This window comes from Neophocaena asiaeorientalis, unplaced genomic scaffold (assembly GCF_003031525.2).
Source record: "Neophocaena asiaeorientalis asiaeorientalis breed wild unplaced genomic scaffold, Neophocaena_asiaeorientalis_V1.1 scaffold818, whole genome shotgun sequence".
Lineage (NCBI taxonomy): Eukaryota > Metazoa > Chordata > Mammalia > Artiodactyla > Phocoenidae > Neophocaena > Neophocaena asiaeorientalis.
Window position 1 is genome coordinate 54882 of NW_020174567.1, and position 13908 is coordinate 68789.

The 13908-nt window shown below is 37.4% G+C and overlaps 1 non-coding gene across 1 annotated transcript; it reads left to right on the plus strand.

Moving 5' to 3' along the window:
• Positions 1 to 12366: 12366 nt before the first annotated feature.
• Positions 12367 to 12495, plus strand: LOC112408371 (small nucleolar RNA SNORA3/SNORA45 family). Its single transcript, XR_003004939.1, has one exon. It is a non-coding gene; the product is annotated as a small nucleolar RNA SNORA3/SNORA45 family (small nucleolar RNA).
• The last annotated feature ends 1413 nt before the right edge of the window (positions 12496 to 13908 follow it).

Sequence of the window (13908 nt, forward strand, 5' to 3'; positions counted from 1 at the left end):
ATAAAAAATGAAATACTGCCATTTGCAGCAACATGGATGGGTATAGAGAATATTATGCTTCATGAAATAAGTCAGACAGAGATAAACAAACACTATATGATATCACTTATATGTGAAATCTAAAAATTAATACAAAGGAATTTATATGCAAAACAGACTCACAGGCATAGAAAACAAACTTGTGAATACCAAAGGGGAGAGAAAAGGGGGGAGGGACAAATTAGGAGTATGGGATTAACAAATACACACTACTGTATATAAGATAAATGAGCAACAAGGATTTACTCTATATCACAGGGCATTATACCCATTATCTTGTAATAGTCTTTAATACTGAATACTATGCAGTGCACCTAAACCTAACAAAATATTGTAAGTCTACTAGACTTCAATTTAAAAAAAAAAAGAAAAGAATTCATAAGTTGGAAGCAAAAAAAAAAAAAAAAAGAAAAGAAAAGAAAGAAAGAAAGAAAAAGGAAAAAGAAAAGAAAACAGAAGAAAAAGAAAAGGAAAAAACTGGTATCCAGAAAAACATGGCATCCAGAACCTTGAGAAATTTTCATGGCTTGGGAGATACTACTGATTCTCATTTTCACTCAATAAACTATAAAGAAAGAACAGCTTTGAAGAGCAAAGTACTATCAAAATTTGCCTTCATGTCAAGAACCAAATCAATGGGTTGCTTCCTATCATTTGTTGAAACTTTTCAACATATTAAGATGGCATCCAGTAAATCCTTATAATCGGACAAAAAACTAAAGGAGAAAATTTTGGACCTGGCTCTCCTAAGGAAATCTCATAGATTCAAGGTATTAGCAATAATGTTGTCCTTAGGGGCATATTTCAAACTAGGAGACAAATTCTTTGACAAGAATCAAATAGATGAGAAGTCACAGCAGGACAGCATTGTACCACCAAGAGAACCACTACCCTAGATTGAAAGAAATTGTTCAAGACAATACAACACTTACCTTTCCTGCATCTTTTCTGCTTGAGCTGAAAGCAGGGAGAGAAAGAATTTCAGTCTCCAGGAGATCATGTCCTTCAATTCTTTCTTGAGATGTAGTCAAGTACAATAGCTTCTCAAATACAATAGCACAAAAGAACAGCTTCCTCACAAATAAGGCCAAGGACTAAGGAGAAAAATGGCTAGGACCTATTCCCAGGGAGTGGGTCCAAAATTGAAAATAACATACATCTGAGCCTCAGCTGACCTATGATGGACATTTAATATGAGCAAAAAATAAACTTTGATTGTTGGAAGCAAGAATAAGAAATAAAAGAAAAGTACCTATTTTTGAAAAAGAAAAGTACCTACATAAAAAAAGAAAACATTTTTTCTCTTAACCTAAGTATAACTTACATAAAATTGTAAAGTATAATATTATGACCTAAGATAAAACAATTACCTTTTCTCCCCACCTGATCTCTCCTAAATTAGAAAACATTGAGTGAATATTTTAATTTTTATGTTAGTAGAGTTATATGTATAATTTCAATAAGAATCTGTTCTTCTTGCAAGAGGAAACAATTTGAAACATTGGATATATTTCCAAGGCTTTGACTGGGTTTTTATATTTGACAAGGATGTGTATTGAATCAGATATGACCAGAGAGCTTTAAAGAAGAATGACTGTGAGGAGCTAGTGCCTATGAAGCTGCTCTTAAGAAAAACCTGTCTGGACTTCTCTGGCGGCACCATGGTTAAGAATCTGCTCCGCCTGCCAATGCAGGGGACACGGGTACAAGCCCTGCTCCGGGAAGACCCCACATGCCATAGAGCAGCTAAACCCGTATGCTACAACTGTTGAACCTGTGGTCTAGAGCCCGTGAACCACAGCTGCTGAGCCCATGTGCAGCAACTACTGAAGCCCGTGTACCTAGAGCCTGAGCTCTGCAGCAAGAGAAGCCACTGAAATGAGAAGCCCGTGCACTGCAACAAAGAGTTGCCCCTGCTCACTGCAACTAGAGAAAGCCTGCACACAGCAGCTGAAGACCCAATGCAACCATAAACAAACAAACAAACAAAACTTTTTAAAAAGAGAAAAGAAAAACCAGTCTGTACCTGTCTTTAAAATTCCCTGCCTGACAGGTCAGTAAGGAAATTCACTTCTTGGCAGGCCTGGGAAAATTAGGATATTTGGGAGGTGTTGAAAAAAGAGGATTTCACCCAAATTCTTATATATTTCAGGTAACATCTGGGGGCATCTTTGCCTTGGCTCCCTAGCCTCCAGAGGCTTTGAAAAGTCCAATCTGAGATTCTTTATGAAAAGTTCTAGCAAAACAACTCAAGAGACCTGTGTGGCCTAACTTGATTTGCTTATGTAAATAATTAAGCCAATTTTAATGACTAGACTTATTTTGCAAACAAATGAGTCTAACTTTGATTCTCTTTAATAGGAAAGTTGTAGGCCTTAGAGAGACAAATAGTTTTAATGGAAAACTATGGCGTGCCCTTGTGGCTTCTTTCTTGTAAGTTTGCCAGTCCTTGACAATCTTGAATTCTCCTAGGTCTTCCAATATCTAGCTAAAATTTCCCAAATTAACATTTCCAATTATTCTCTCTTCTGACTTGGAATCACTGAGGAATTAAAAGTTATTTTTTCCCCTAAGCCCTGCACACTGAATTTGGATAACATAATATAAACTTCAAGGAAATAACCACAACAGATTATGAAATAGCCTTTCTATTAACTATTAATTGACTATTAATTGCTGTGTGAACAACTCAGTACCTTGAACAACTGATTCTATTATCACAGACATTTAAACTGCAAACCAGGAAATCCACTGGGTTGCTACTTTTGTCCTCACTCCAACATCTAAAGATGGTTTGAACACAATATCTAGAAGATTTCTTCATTGACTGACCTCTAGAATAAAAAACTGGGGTTAAACATTAATCTTTGGTTTTATTTTACTTTCTTAGAATATCCACTTCATTAAATACCTGATAGTTAGCATCAGCCAGAAAATACCTGCTACCACCAAGTCTCAACAGATAATTCAGCCAACACTTAATAAACAAAAGGTAACTGAAGAAGAAATGGACTTATATAGTTCAAAGGAAAGGAGAATGTATTTTCTTAAGCATCAGAGGGAGCTGACAAAGATTCTTTGCTTAACCAACTTTAGTCAAGCTCCTGAACGTTTCCTAGGACCATGTGCACTTCCTTGTAAAATCTTTACCAAGAACCAAGCTAAGTCAGTTTAGCAAGAGCTTCTCATCTTCTATTTCTGAGCATGCTTCATATCTAATATCACTTCTAATCTTTCTTCATTCAACAGATGATAACTGAACTGATTGTCCTGTCTATAGCAAGAATCCTGTTAGATTGATTTAGAAAAAGAAACCCCTTACCTTAATATTTCTTATTGGCAGTTTTCCAAACACTGGGCCCTGTCAGGCTCTTGACTATTAATTTCCACTTCCCCATGCTGTATTCAGAATTAAACAAGGTCTACTTTCCCTATTACAATATTCCTGAATTAATATGTCTTTAGTATTTTAACTACTATCCAGTTATGTGCCCTTTAACTTTAGAATTGATCACTCCAGCAAGCACAAATTATACCTTCCTTTTCTGTTGATTCAGAGACATGAGAAACCCAATGTGGTCAGGTGTCATTCTTAAGTTTTAGCTCAGGAAAATCACTGTTTGTCTCTTGTGGTAAGAATTCCTTTCTCTGCAACTAAGTTCAACAGATCATAATATCACAGAAACAAGAAGCACAATGCTAATAGGCACTAAGGGGTATAGTGAGTTTTGTCCTTCTCCTTTGAACCCATTCATTCCTAAACACATGAATACTGGCTATCAGAGGAACAGTACCATATATGGGATGCTGATTCAGAGCATAAACAGTTTCCTAAAAAATCTTACCTCAGAACTGCAACATATTGCCATCTATCTGACACAGTAACTGAGTCTTCAAAAGGCCCTTAAACTACTGTAACAAGTCAGTTGCTTCATGATGGTGGAAACATGGTAGGATAGTTAATTCCATGAGCATTGGCCCCTTGCCATACTTCTCCTGCTGTGATATGAGTTCATTAATCCAAAGCAATGTTGTGTGGAAAAGATAATAATGTATAAGGTATACTACATGCAGGAAAAGCAAATCTGCACCAAGTTTAAGTGTGTATTCCAGTATGGTCAGAATGTTGCTCCTTTTATGATAGAAAAGTCCAGTGTAATCAACCTGCCATGAAGTAGCTGCATCATCACCCTTTGGGATGGTTTTGCTGTCAGCTGCTGGCAGGTTGGGCACTCAGCCTTGGCGAGTAAAAGTAATATTCCTGAGAAGGGATAAAGATGGTGGAGTAAGGGGGCTTCCCTGGTGGTGCAGTGGTTGAGAGTCCACCTGCCGATGCAGGGAACACGGGTTCGTGCTCCGGTCTGGGAAGATCCCGCATGCCGCAGAGTGGCTGGGTCCATGAGCCATGGCTGCTGAGCCTGTGCATCCGGAGCCTGTGCTCCACAATGGGAGAGGCCACAACAGTGAGAGGCCTGTGTACCACAAAAAAAAAATATTGTGGAGTAAGAGTACATGGAGCTCACCTTCCCCCACTGACATATCAAAATACACCTACATCTATTCTCACAGAAAACTAATTGGAAATTGTCAGATCTCCTATACAAACAAAGCTGCAAGAAAGATCTCCACATAACTGGGTAGGATGGGAAAAAAACGCATTGGGTCAGGACCAGCACCCTGGGAGGTATCTGTGAGAAAGAGAAAGTCCTCACAGGCAGAACCTTGCCCTGGTGAGCCCCCTTGCCTGCTGAAAAATACGCTGGGACAGATAGAGGAACTAGAAAAGCCTAGACTCTACTCGAAAAGAGTGTGTGTTTGCTTGTTAACAATCTGGGTGGAGAGACACTTGCACTGGTGGCTGCTGCCTCACTGCATATCCTAATCTGAAGGAATGAACACTCCAGCCCCACTTGCTCTACATCTCAGCCTGGCACAAGATTGGGGCAGAGATACAGTCTAGCAGTGCAGAGACAATCTGTGGTGCCTGAGGGCTTATCCAGATGGAACCATGGAGACCATTGTCAGTGCACCGAGAGGGAACTGGGACAGACTTGGCAGACATTGTCAGTGCACTCACGAGGCCATACCACAAGAAGGCACAGTGGCTAAGCACTGAATATTGGAAGACAGACCCTGAGAGGAGACTCAATCTAGCTGTTAGAGACAGCCCAGAAGGCCTGGGGCTGGAGTTTGGGCTCAGAGGCCATACAAATAATGAAGCAGACTTCACCAGTCAAATAGAACTCATGTCAGCATATGCACACTGGTGTTGACTCTGGCTGTGGAGCCCATTGTCAGCATATACATGGTGGGGGTGGTTCATCTGCAGCACATATTTTCTACATGCACACCATTCTGCCCCATAGGAACACACAGTGGCAGGGCACTGAGTCTCAAGTGGACAAGCCCTGGGAAGAAGTTCATTTCACAGGGGAGCACACCAACCTTGCCCACTCCACACCACAACTTGGCCCTGGAACTGGGATGGACAATTCCTGGAAGAATTCTTCCCCAAAAGAGGCCTATGTCTCAGGTGTCAGCAGAGTCACCTCAATTCCTGCAGCCACGATAACATGAACCCCAGCCACAGCCTACATCACAACACAACCTTGCATTAGATCTGACACAAACACAAGGGAGAAAGGGACTTGACCTTGGACTATTTCTGGGTGAAGCCATGGATCATGGCACTGTCAGGTCATAGGCTCACTGTGACCACACAGACATTACATGCTTCATCAATCACCTCCTTTGAGGTAGGACAATGGAGGCAATAGAGCCTGATCGAATCCAAACCTCAGAGCTTGTACTGCAACAAATGAGGAGCAGGCTCTGCCTCTGACAAGACAGTGACAGCCATGAAGCAAAGAGTTGGCTTCATCTCACATCCAGCACAGGCTCTGAAAACCACAAGACCAATCACACACCTTATCTAGGGGATAATGGCCAGTACAGTCTGAGGAAAGATGTGACTCACATCCATACACAAAAAATATTGGACATATACAGTCTACACAAGGATGCACCCATATAAAAATACCCATTCAGGACCAGAGTAGATAACAGTTTATCCTAAATTCATAGACAGAGGATTCTAAGTAAAATGAAAAAGCAGAGGAACTACTCCCAATTAATAGGACAAGAGATCCTCTGGAAGAACAAATAATGAAGCAGACCTCACCAGTCAACTGGACCCCAAGTTCAAAAAAGAAGTAATAAAAATCCTAAAGGAATTAAGGAAGATTATTAATCAAAGTGCAAATCATTATAACAAGGAAATAGAAACTGTAAACATGAAATAATAAAAATTAGACAATTCAGTTGGTGGAATGAAAGGAATGACTAGCAGATTAAATGACACAGAAGAATAAATAAGTGATCTGGAAGACACAATCATGGAAATCACCCAATCAGAACAGCAGACAGAAAAACAAATTAAAAAAAAAAAGAAAGCAACATACAAGATCTATGAAATAATAAAAAGAAAGCCAACCTATGCATAATAGGGTTTCTAGAAGGAGATTAGGGAGAACAGGGAAGCAAAAATGTATTTGAAGAATACTGAAAACTTCCCAAATATAAATAAGGAAAAAGATATCCAGGTACAGGAATAACAGAGTGTCCTAAACAAAATGAACACAAACAGACCCATACCAAGACATATCATAATTAAAATAGCAAAATTAAAGATAAAGAGAGGATCCTAAATATATCAAGAGAAAAACAAAGAGTTAATCACATGGGAATCCCCATTAGTCTAGAAGGTGATTTCTCTGAAGGATATTTGCAGGTCAGAATGGAGTGGCATGATATATTCAAAGTCCTGAAAAGGAAAAACCTGCAACCTAGAATACTCTACCCAATAAGATTATCATGTAGAATGAAAGGAGAGAAAAAAATTTCTCAGACAAACAAAAAGGAAGAGAACTCAGCATTACTAAACCTACCCTAAAAGAAACATTGAACAGTCTTCTCTACATAGAAAAGAAGCAAGAATCTATAGGAAAGGGAAAATCACAATAGGAAAGTAAAACATATAGAGGAATTGAAGATCACTTAAATAAAACAGTACATAGATTTAAAAATAATTTAAAAATTTGTAAAAAAGTTTATAACTACAATAAACAGCAAAAGGATAAACATGAAGATGTAAAATAGGACATCAAAATCACAAAATTTGTGGAAGAGAAGTGTTAAATTGTAGATCTTTTAGAATTTGTATGAACTTGTATGAAAATAAGTTTAAAGCCAGTAGATATAGTTAAGGGTTAAAATATTTGAACTCCATGGTAACCACAAATCAAAAACATAGAATAGATTTACAAAACCCAGAAAGAAAGAAACTTAAACATACTACAAAATAAAATCATCAATTCACAAAAGGAAAAACAAGAAGAAAAAGAAATGAACAAAGGACACTACAAAAACAACTGGAAACTAAGGTTTGAAATGGCAATAAGTACATACCTATCAATAACTACTTTAATTGTTAATGGGATAAATGCTCCAATCAAAAGACATGGGGAATGGATTGAGTTAAAAAAAAAATCCTTCAATATGCTGCCTACAAGAGACTCACATCAGAGTGAAAGAAACACACAGATTGAAAGTGAGAGAACGGAAAAAGGTATTTCACGTAAAGAGAAATGACAAGAAAGCAGGGGTAGCAATACTCAGACAAAATAGGCTTTAAAACAAAGGCTATAGTAGAACACAAGAATATTACATATTGATAAGGGATCAATACAAAAAGAGGATATTACAATTGTTAGCATATATGCACCCAATATAGGAGCCCCTAATATATAAGACAAATACTCACAGACATAAAGGGAGACATTGACAGAGATATAATAATAGTAGAAGATATTAACACCACACTGACATCAATGGGCCAACATCAAGGGACAGATCATTCAGACAGAAAATCAATAAGGCAATAAACGTCCTAAATGAAACACTAGACCACCAGACAAGCTTAACTGATACATACAGAACACTATGTCAAAAAAAAAAACCCCACAAAAACACAGAGTACACACTCTTTTCAAGTTCAAATGGAACATTCGCTAGGATAAACCACATACTAGGCCACAAAAAATTCTCAAAATTTTTAAGAGTATAGAAATTAATTCAAGCATCTTTTCTGATGACAATGGTATGAAACTAAATATTAACCACAGAAAGAAAAATGGGAAAATAATATGCACATGGAGACTAAACAAGGTGCTACTAAGAAAAACAATGGGTCAATGATGAAACTAAAGAAGAAATTAGAAAATACCTCAAGAGAAATAACAATGAAAACACAACCACACAAGATCTATAGGAGGCAGCTAAAGCTGTTCTAAGAGAGAAGTTCATAGCAATACAGGCCTTCTACAAGAAAAAAAAAATCTCAAATAAACAATTTAACCTAACATTTAAAAGAATTAGAAAAAGAATAACAAACAAAACCCATATTCAGCAAAAGGAAAGAAATAATAAAAATCAGAGAAGAAATAAATAAAATAGATATTAAAAAGGAAAATGATAGAAAAGAAGAGCAAAATAAATAGCTGTTTTTTTGAAAAGTTGAACAAAGTTGATAAACCTTTATCCAGGCTCACCAAGAAGAAAGCAGAAAGGACCCAAATAAATAAAATTTTTAAAAGATGAAAGAGGAGAAATAACAACTGATACCACAGAAATAAAAAAATCATAAGAGAATACTATGAATAGTTATATGCCAAAAAATTGGATAACCTAGAAAAAATGGACAAACTTCTAGAAACATGCAGCCTGCCCAGACTGAGTCAAAAAGAACGACAATATGAACAGACTAATCACTTGAAGTGAAATAAAATCTATGGAGAAAATAAAAAGAAACTCCCTGCAAACAAAATACTAGGACCCCATGGCTTCACTGGAGAATTCTACCAAACATAAAAAGAATAACATATACCTATACTTTTCAAACTCTTCCAGAAATTGAAGAAGAGGGAACACTCCAAAAGTTATTCTATGAAGCCACCATTTCTCTGATACCAAACTCAGACAAAGAAAATACAGAATAAAAAGTTACAGACCAAGTCCTTTGATGAATATGGAAACAAAATCATCAACAAACTATTAGTAAATCAAATCTAACAATGCACAAAAAAGATTACACACCATGATCAAGTTGGATTCATTCCAGTGACACAAGTTTCACTCAATACACATAAATCAATCTATGTGATAAAACACATTTACTAAAGGAAAGACAAAAAAACACAAGATTGATTTCAGAATGGTTCCTGTTTCTCTCCTCCTAACAGAAGCAAAAGAGGATTTATCTCTGCTATTCACTGTGAGAATCTAGTCCACCTCCAAGAGTAACTTAAAAGCTGTGTGATAAACAAGGCCACTTGAAGAAAGGTAAACTGTAAAGGGAGTTTCTACCTAGACTGGAAACCAGAAGTTCTCACTTTAGCTTCTGAAATGACAATAAATGCTATAAAGACAATAAAGAGGTGGGACAAGATGGTGGAGTAGAAGGACCTTGAGCTCACCTAATCTCAAGACTACACCAAAGTCACAATTTTCTGCTGAACAACCATCTATAAAAAGCACTGGAAGCTACCAAAAAAGATATTCTACATCCAAAGGCATAAAGAAGAAACCACAAGAGAGTAGAAGGGACACACTCCCACTATAATCAAATCCTATACCCCCCAGGTAGGCAACCAACAAACTGGAGAATAAATATATTGCAGAAGTTCTCCCACAGCAATGAGGGTTCTTAGGCCCATGTCAGGGTCCCCAGGCTGGGGGTCTGACATCAGGAGGAGATGCTCACAAAACATTTGGCTTTGAAGGCCACTGGGGCTTAATTGCAAGAGTTCTACAGACTGGAGGAAACAGAGACTCCACCCTTGGAGGGTGTACACCATGTCTCATGCACACGGGGACATAGGACAAAAGCAGTGATTTCATAGGAGCCTGGGCCAGACTTACCTGCTGGTCTTGGAGAGTCTCCTGGGAGGGTGGGAGGCAGCTGTTCATCACTCTGCAGATGGAAATAATGATGATGGAAGTATCAGGGAGTGTGCGTCAGCATGAGCTCTCCTACAGGTCCACATGTTGGCACCAAGACCTGGTCCCACCAAAAGGCCTGTAGGCTACAGTGCTGAGACACCTCAGACTGCATAATCAACAGGGTGAGAACAAAGCCCCACCCATCATCAGACAGGCTGCTTAAAACTTCCTGAGCCCACAGCTACCTCTAGACACACCCCTTGACAAGATCCTTCCCACTAGATGGCCAAGATGCAGCTCCACCAACCAGCAGGCAGACACCAGTCCCTCTCATCAGGAAGAATGTACAAACCTCTAGACCAGCCTTACCCATCAGGGAACAGACTCCAGAAGTTAGGAAACTACAATTCAGCACACTGTGAATCTGAGTCTACAAACACAGGACAGAATCTCCATCAGTACCATCTGGATCCTGGCCCTTCGGTGATGAGAGGGGAGTGTACTGCTAAGACACATAGGATATCCCTTACAGAGGGCCACTTTTATAAGGTCGAGAATCATAACTAAGCTACTATGTACATAAAAATACAAATAGAAATTTAAACAAAATTAGACAGCAAAGGAATATTTTCCAGACAAAAGAACAAGATAAAATCCCAAAAGAACAACTAAGTGAAGTGGAGATAAGCAATCTACCTGAGAAAGAGTTCAGAGTAATGACCATAAAGATGATCCAAGAACTTGGGAAAACAATGGATGCACAGAGTGAGAAGTTAAAAAGTTTTTAACAAAGAGTTAGAAAATATAAAGAAAAAACACAGTAGAAAAATACAATAACTGAAATGAAAAATACACTAGAAGGAATCAATAGCAGAATAACAGGCAGAAGAAAGGATAAGTGAGTTGGAAGACAGAATGGTGGAAATCACTGCCAAAGAAAAGAAAAAAGGAAAAATAATGAAAAGAAATGAGGACAGTTTACAAGAACACTAGGACAATATCAAATGCACCAACATTCGCATTATAGGAATTGCAGAAGGAGAAGAGAGAGAGAAAGGACCTGAGAAAATATTTGAAGAGATAATAGCTAAAAATTTCCCTAATATGGGAAAGGAAACAGTCACCCAAGTCCAGGAAGCCCAGAGTGTCCTATACAGGCTTAACCCAAGGAAGAACATGCTGAGACACATAGTAATCAAATTGTCAAAAATTAAGATAAACAGAAAATATTAAAAGCAACAAGAGAAAAGCAATAATAACATACAAGGAAATCCCCATAATGTTATCAGCTGATTTTTCAGCAGAAAATTTGCAGGCCTGAAGGGAGGGGCATGATATATTTAAAGTGATGAAAGGGGAAAACCTACAACCAAGATTACTCTACCCAGCAATGCTCTCATTAAGATCTGATGAAGAAATCAAAAGGTTTATAGACAAGCAAATGTTAAAAGAATTCAGCTCCACCAAACCAGCTTTACAACAAATACTAAAAGAACTTCTCTAAGCTGAAAAGAAAGGCCACAACTAGAAACAAGAAAATGACAAAATAGGAAAGCTCACCAGTAAAGGAAAACATACGTTAAATGTAGGAAAGCATGCACACATGAATATGATATCCAAACCAAAAACTGTGAGAGGAAGAGAGTACAAATGTAGGATATTTGAAATGCATTGGAAATTAAGAGATCATCAAGTTAAAACAATCATTTGTATATGTATAGACAGCTATATTAAATCCTCATGGTAATAGCAAAAAGAAAAATGTAAAATAGGTATACACAGGAAAAAGAAAAAGGTATACAAACACAATGGTAAAGATAGTCATCAAATCACAAGGGAAGAGAACAAAAGAGGAAAAGAAGAAAATAAGACCTACAAAAATGAACCAAAGCAGTAAACAAAATAATGACATGACATACATATCAAAAATTCCCTTAAATGTAAACAGATTAAATGTTCCAACCAAAAGACACAGAGTGGCTGAATGGATACAAAAACAATACCCTTATATATGCTGTCTGCAAAAGACCCACATCAGATGTAAAGACATATACAGACTGAAGTTAGGGGATGGAAAAAGTTATTCCACCCAAATGGAAATCAAAAGAAAACTGGAGTAGCAGTACTCATATCAGACAAAATAGACTTTAAAATAAAGGCTGTTACAAGAGATAAGTAAGGACACTACATAAGGATCAAGGGATCAATCCATGAAGAAGGTATAACACTTGTAAATATATATGCACCCAGCATAGAAACACCTCAATATATAAGGCACATGTTAAGAGACATAAAAGGAGAAATTGATAGCAACACAATAATAGTGAGGCTGAGACTAGAGTCACATTCTGACAGATCTTGTCCTGGTTTGCTAGTGTGCTCGGAGAGAATCTGTGGGGCTTAATTCATTGGTGAGGGCAATCAGTACCCCCAGGAGTAACCCAATGGGAAACATGCCCTCCCTGGAAAAAAATAAATAACAATGTGGGATATTAACACCTCACTTACCATCCAGACAGAAAATCCATAAGAAACCACAGGCCTTAAATGACATATTAGACCACATGGAATTAATTGATATTTACAGAGCATTCCATCTGAAAGCAAAAGAATACATATTCTTTTCAACTGCACATGGAACATTCTCCAGTATAGATTACATGCCTGGCCACAAAGCAAGCTTATGTAAATTTAAAATTGAAATCATATGAAACATCTTTTCTGACTGCAACACTATAAGATTAGAAATTGACTAGAAAAAAAAACACAGAAAACATGTGGAGGCCAAACAATATGCTACTAAACATCCAATGGATCATGGAAGAACTTAAAAAGGAAATCAAAGAATGACTAGAGACAAATAAAAATGAAAACACGATGATCTAAATTCTATGGGAGGGGAAGATGGCGGAAGAGTAAGACGTGGAGATCGCCTTCCTCCTCAATAAATTCTATGGGACATGACAAAAGCAATTCTAACAGAAAAGTTTATGGTGATAAAAGCTTACCTCAGGAAACAAGAAAAAATTCAAATAAAAAACCTTACTTTATGCCTAAAGCAATGAGAGAAAGAAGAACAAACAAAACCCAAAGTTAGCAGGAGGAGAAACATCATAAAACTCAGAAGAGAAATAAATAAAATACAGACTAAGAAAAGAGTAGAAAAGATAAATGAAACTAAAAGCTGGTCCTTTGAAAAGATAAACAAAATTGATAAACCTTTAGCCAGACTCATCAAGTCAATAAAATTAGAATAAATAAGGAGTGACAATGGACACCACAGAAACAAAAAGGACCATAGAGACTGCTACAAGCAACTATATATAAAATGGACAACCAAGAAGAAATGGACAAATTCATAGAAAGGTACAATCTCCCAACACTTAGGCAGGAAAAAATAGAAACTATGAACAGACCCATTACAGGTACTGATTTTAATCTGTGATTTTTCAAATTCCAAGAAAAAAAAGTCCAGGACCAGATGGCTTCAAAGGTGAATTCTATCAAACAGTTAGAGAAGAGATAACACCTACCCTTCTCAAACTCTTCCAATAAAATTGCAGAGGAAGAAACATTTCCAAAGACATTCAATGAGGCTACCATCACCCTGATACCAAAGCCAGACAAAGACATCACACAAAAAAAGAAAATTACAGGCCAATGTTACTAGTGAACGTAAACGTAAAAATCCTCCACAAAATACTAGAGAACAGAATCCAACGACACATTAAAAGGATAATACACCATGATCAAGTAGGATTCATCCCAGGGAGGCAAGGATTCTTCAATAAAATCAAGTCAGTTAATGTGATACACTACATCAACAAATAGAAGAATAAAAACCATATGATCATCTCAATAGATGCAAAA